Source organism: Aquarana catesbeiana, linkage group LG04 (genome assembly GCF_042186555.1).
Source record: "Aquarana catesbeiana isolate 2022-GZ linkage group LG04, ASM4218655v1, whole genome shotgun sequence".
In the NCBI taxonomy this organism is placed as follows: domain Eukaryota; kingdom Metazoa; phylum Chordata; class Amphibia; order Anura; family Ranidae; genus Aquarana; species Aquarana catesbeiana.
The window spans coordinates 198,365,741-198,371,740 of NC_133327.1; the positions used below are offsets into that span (position 1 = coordinate 198,365,741).

The following is a 6,000-nucleotide window of genomic DNA, read 5'->3' on the forward strand; positions in this document are numbered from 1 at the left end:
TTGTAGCGCCCCAGGCAGTTTTCCAGGAATTTATTAACAATGTCCTCTGAGATTTGTTGCAGTTATGTGTGGTGGTTTATCTAGATCAATATCCTCATATTTTCCAAGTCCCTGGAGAGCCACCACACAGATGTCTTTCGTGTGCTTCAGAAACGAAGAGAGAACAATCTCTATTCTAAATTGGAGAAGTGCGAATTTCATTGTGAACTAGTTAAATTCCTGGGTTATGTCATTTCCACTTCTGGTTTTTCGATGGACCCAAAGAAACTTTCAGCAGTCCTACAGTGGCCCCGACCCATGGGTTTACATCCTCTGCAGCGTTTTCTTGGCTTTGCCAACTATTATCTGAAGTTTATTCGTAACTTCTCGTCTCTGGTCAAGCCCCTGACTGATATGACCAGAAAGGACAGTAACCCACAGAGTTGGTCTCTGGAGTCCATTAAGGCCTTTGAGAGTCTCAAGGCTGCCTTTGTTTCTGCTCCTCTGTTGGCACATTCTGATCCTACGTTACATTTTACCCTTGAGGTTGATGTTTCTGAGACTGGAGTTGGCACCCTTCTGTCTCAACGTCCTACCTCTGACAGCGCTATGCATTCTTGTGGCTACTTTTCCAAGAAATTGTCACCTGCAGAGTGCAATTCTGAGATTGGTGACAGAGAGCTGTTAGCGATCATTTTAGTCCTGAAAGAATAGAGACATAGAGTCATCCGTCGTTATACAGGCTCTAATCGACACTGGGGATACAGGCCTGTTCATTGATGCTGCCTTTGTATTGAAGCACTCGATTCCGCTGCAGCTGTGTGACACTCCACTTGCCATAGAGGCTCTTGATGGAAGACCTCTACAGTCTGCACATGTGACTTGTGAGACTGTTCCATTGTCCATGGCCGTAGGGGCTCTTCACCATGAGATAACCCAATTCCAAGTTATTTCCTCACCTAAGTTTCCACTGGTTATTGGTTATCCATGGTTACAGAGGCACAACCCCTCTTTTGATTGGCTCAGTGCTGAGGTTCTCTCCTGGTCGCCACAATGCAGTAAGACATGCTCCCAGAAGGTAGCCAAGGTCCTGTGCACCTCTTCACTCTCCTCCCTGCCGGAGGAGTACCGCGATCTTAGCAATGTCTTTGACAAAGGTCAAGCTGGTAGTTTGCCTCCACACCGGTCATATGATTGCGCAATTGACCTTCTACCTGGTGCCATGCCCCCTCGTGGTCAGGTTTACCCTTTGTCGGTCTAGGAAGATAAGGCCATGGAGGAGTATGTTGCAGACACACTTTCTCCAGGTTTCATCTGCAAATACTCATCTCCTGGAAATAGAAGAGTGGTGAACTGAGACCTTGTATTGATTATAGGGGTCTCAATCGTTGCACGATTAAGAATGCCTATCCGATTCCGTTGATTACGGAGTTATTTGACCGCCTCAAGGGAGCAACGGTTTTCACAAAACTTGATTTGAGAGGGGCATACAATCTCTTGAGGATTAAGGAGATTTATGAGTGGAATACTGCGTTTAATACCAGAACAAGCAATTATGAGTACCTGGTAATGCCTTTTGGCCTTTGTAGCGCCCCAGGCAGTTTTCCAGGAATTTATTAACAATGTCCTCTGAGATTTGTTGCAGTTATGTGTGGTGGTTTATCTAGATCGATATCCTCATATTTTCCAAGTCCCTGGAGAGCCACCACACAGATGTCTTTTGTGTGCTTCAGAAACGAAGAGAGAACAATCTCTATTCTAAATTGGAGAAGTGCGAATTTCATTGTGAACTAGTTAAATTCCTGGGTTATGTCATTTCCACTTCTGGTTTTTCGATGGACCCAAAGAAACAGCAGTCCCACAGTGGCCCCGACCCATGGGTTTACATCCTCTGCAGCGTTTTCTTGGCTTTGCCAACTATTTCCTGAAGTTTATTTGTAACTTCTCGTCTCTGGTCAAGCCCCTGACTGATATGACCAGAAAGGACGGTAACCCACAGAGTTGGTCTCTGGAGTCCATTAAGGCCTTTGAGAGTCTCAAGGCTGCCTTTGTTTCTGCTCCTCTGTTGGCACATTCTGATCCTACGTTACATTTTACCCTTGAGGTTGATGTTTCTGAGACTGGAGTTGGCACCCTTCTGTCTCAACGTCCTACCTCTGAGAGCGCTATGCATCCTTGTGGCTACTTTTCCAAGAAATTGTCACCTGCAGAGTGCAATTACGAGATTGGTGACAGAGAGCTGTTAGCGATCATTTTAGTCCTGAAAGAATAGAGACATCTCTTCAAAGGTACCACTGTGCCGGTTCTCATTCTTACTGACCATAAGAATTTCACATTCTTGTCTAAACGCCTCTCTCCCAGAAGGGCACGATGAGCTCTTTTCTTGCCTAGTTTCAATTACATTGTCTCATTCTTACTAAGAATGTAAGGGCTGACGCTTTGTCCTGACAATTCACCTCCACTTCCAAGATGGAGTCAGTTCCGGTTCCTGTGATTCCTCCGGATCGTGTTCTGGCTATGGTTCGCACCAGTCTCACTTCTCCTTTGGGTGACAAAATTCTTGCTGCTCAGGTCCATGCTCCTTCTGAGAAACCTTGTGACCGCTGCTTTGTCCCAGAGAGTCTCTATACTGCCATGCTTCAGACTTACTATTCTTCCAAGGCTGCTGGCCACCCTGGGAAGAATCAACTCTTTTGGGCCATTTCCCAACAATTCTGGTGGCCTAGTCTACGTGCTGATGTAACCGCCTTCGTAGCTGCCTGTTCCGTGTGTGCTCAGAGTAAGACTCCACGACCCTTCCAGTGGGCCTCCTACAACACATACCCAATGGAGAGAGGCCCTGGACCTACCTGTCTATGGATTTCATTGTGGGGTTACCCAACTCCCAGGGCAACACAGTTATCCTTATGGTGGTTTACCGGTTCTCGAAAATGTCCCATTGTATTCCACTTAAGAAGTTGCCCACTTCTAAGGAACTGGCTTCCATTTTTGCTCGGGAGATCTTTCGCTTACATGGGCTACCCAAGGTGATTGTCTTGGACAGGGGTAGTCAGTTTGTGTCCCGGTTCTGGCGAGCCTTTTGTGCACAGTTGGGAATTCAGCTTGCTTTCTCCTCTGCGTTTCACCTGCAGTCTAATGGGGCTGCAGAACGAGCCAATCAGTCCTTGGAGCAATTCCTACGTTGCTATATTTCTGACCATCGTAACAACTTGTCAGACTTCTTACCGTGGGCAGAGTTTGCTCACAATAGTGCCTTGAATTCTGCTTCCCGATTGTCCCCCGTTTATGGCGAACTATGGTTTCCAACCTTCCATGTTGCCTGACTCATTTGTTCCGCAGAGTATCCCTGCATTAGAGGAGCATCTCTGTGGTCTTCCTTCCACTTGGGCAGGAGTCCAGGAGGCTTTGCAACATTCTAATGATAGGTACAGACTCCATGCTGACCGCAGACACATGCCTGCGCATTCCTAACTGGTTGGGGACAGGGTCTGGCTGTCATCTCGCAGCCTCTGACTTCGTGTTCCCTCTCTGAAATTCACACCTCGGTTTATTGGGCCTTTCCGTATTCTTCGCAGGATTAACCCAGTGGCTTACGCATTAGACGTTCCTTCTAATATACATATATCTACCTTTGGTCTGCAACCAGTTTACCACCTCGGTGCCTCGTCCTCACCCTGTACAGGTTGAAAACCATGAGGAGTATGAAGTACAGTCCATTGTTGACTCCCATAGGATCCGTAAGCGTTTACAGTACCTGGTGCATTGGAAAGGGAACGCTCTTGGGTCTCATCCTCGGACGTACATGCCCCTGTCCTCCTCTGTGATTTCCATAGACTTTTCCCCTCAAGCCTGGTGGTCCTCCAAGGGGGAGGGGTAATTGTGGAGGGGGTTCTGTCAGGGCTGGGCTGAGCCCTTCCTTCTCAAAGCTGGCTGCTCAGCTGCCGGCTAATTGCCAGCGCCTATCTCTCCACAGTGACTCACCTGTTGACGATATCCTGCTCGTCAGTCCTGCCTACTTAAGCCGTCCAGTCCAGATGATCTCTGCCTTCACCTTGGTCACCTCTCTAGAGACGCTCTTCTGTGTTCCTGTTTAAGACTTGCTTGGCTGACATTCCTTCTGGCTCCAGATTCTGCTTGCTGTTCTACTATGCTCATCTCTGGCTTCCTGACGTTTTGGCTTATCTGACTATCCCTTCTGGTTCCTGAACTCTGGCTATGTTTTGACTACATTTAGTCTGTTTACCTTTTTTATTATTATTAAACAAGTGTGACTTAACTGTACTTCTATCTCAGTCTGATTCATGGTTTCTGACACTCTCTTGCATCTTTCTAGCAGACCAGAGCAGGCATAAGGAGATGCTGGCCAAATGGGGCTTCACTTACAGGACATGAGTCTTCAAATGAAAAGACTGGAGGATAAGAGCCATGGTGCTGAGTATGATTAGTACATTAATAATAATGGTCATTAACCTAAGCCCATTTGCTGAATCCAGAATAGGAGATTGGTGGTATTAATCTGTTCATTTAGAATTTCTATGACAACTTTCAAGTTAATAGTACACATTGATGTTGATTTACCAAAATTGGAGAATGCAAAATCTCATGCAGCTGTGCATGGTATCCAATCAGCTTCTAACTTCAGCTTGCTCAATTAGGCTTTTACAAAAAACTGGAAACTGATCTGTCTCAATGCAGAGCTGCATCTTATTTTGCACTTTCCAGTTTTAGTAAATCAACCCCAATATTTTATCATTTAACATTGCTAAGCCACACCATGGGGCATATTTATAAAGCAGATGGTGAATAGATCACAGCAGTCTAAAAACCCATTCATTAGGGAGATTCATCTGCAGAGAATATACGGTGAATGTCACATTCACTGTGTACATTATATGCCTAATGTAATTCTAATACAAATAATGTACATATCTGAAAAAAGCAAACAATTTTAAGTTTAATTCCACAGTCATTAAATATATAATGCTCTTATTTGTTTTATAAATAGTCACATATATAAAGCAGATATATTACATTTACTTACTTTAAAACATATGTGACTGGCATATGAAATTATTGGTGCTTGTGTAGCTTTGCCCAATAAAGCTGCTTTTTACTGTGGGAAATTTGGGACAATGACTTGAGTTTCTTTTCAATAAACTAACTGAAAGGACTTATGTCTGTCTTAACTCACTTTAAATTCACAGGGTGACACAAAGAAATAATGGAATACAGATCTCCCTACAACTTCACTAAAGCTAGAGAAAACTCTTACAAGTTACAACATATTTGGTACATACTAGGAAAATAATAACATTAAAATATAATTAGGAAATTCCTAAAAGTTTTGTATAGCTGTCACTTTCACTGCCACTTGTAACATAATCATTGTGTATTAATTACATCTGCTTTCTCATGTAACAATACAATTAAACAGAACCATAAAACAAAAGGTATTCCACCTGTTCTAAATTTAAGTATAGCAGGTTCATACTCTCCATACTTACATTTTTTCAGAGTTCCTTTTTTCCCTTTCAGAGTGTTTATGAATCCTCGGTATTCAATTATTGTAAAAAGAATTTTGCATCCATTCCACCAGTTTGTCTGTAAGCAATGAAGAGAGCCTGCAAAGTGCCTGTAGATGCATTGGTGCCTTCCATTACAGTGGTCTGAATACCCCCTGAAAGCCCCTGCCTCTGGTATGTGAGAATGAGTCTGCTGGCTCACAGTATTGTCTGTCAAACCAAGCAAAAGCTATTTAGTTACCCTGGAGTTCTCATGTGGAATAAAGCAAACAAAAGTCTTCTCTTCCCTCTTCTCAGCTCAATTCTGAACCATTTCAGAGACATTAGCTGGGATACAGGAAAGCCTAAAATACATTAAGTTGTTTTAAGCAGTTTGTGGTATGCCACAATTTTAATTATTAACTAAGTAGAACAATTCATGTTAATTTATAACATGGTGTGCAACAATGTGGTTTCCAAAAGTATTAATAAAACAAGTAATAATTATACTGGGGAATTT

General features: G+C 43.5%; 1 protein-coding gene across 3 annotated transcripts in view; it reads right to left on the reverse strand.

Annotated features, from left to right (window-relative positions):
* Window positions 1–5,720, reverse strand: part of VEPH1 (ventricular zone expressed PH domain containing 1) — a 675,925-nt gene extending 670,205 nt beyond the window's left edge. For 2 of the 3 annotated variants that reach the window (XM_073626085.1, XM_073626082.1), the window contains exon 1: window positions 5,484–5,720. The gene's annotated coding sequence lies outside the window, so the exon portion shown is untranslated. The remainder of the gene's footprint in view (window positions 1–5,483) is intronic. The other variant, XM_073626083.1, reaches the window with a different exon arrangement.
* Between the last annotated feature and the right edge of the window lie 280 nt (window positions 5,721–6,000).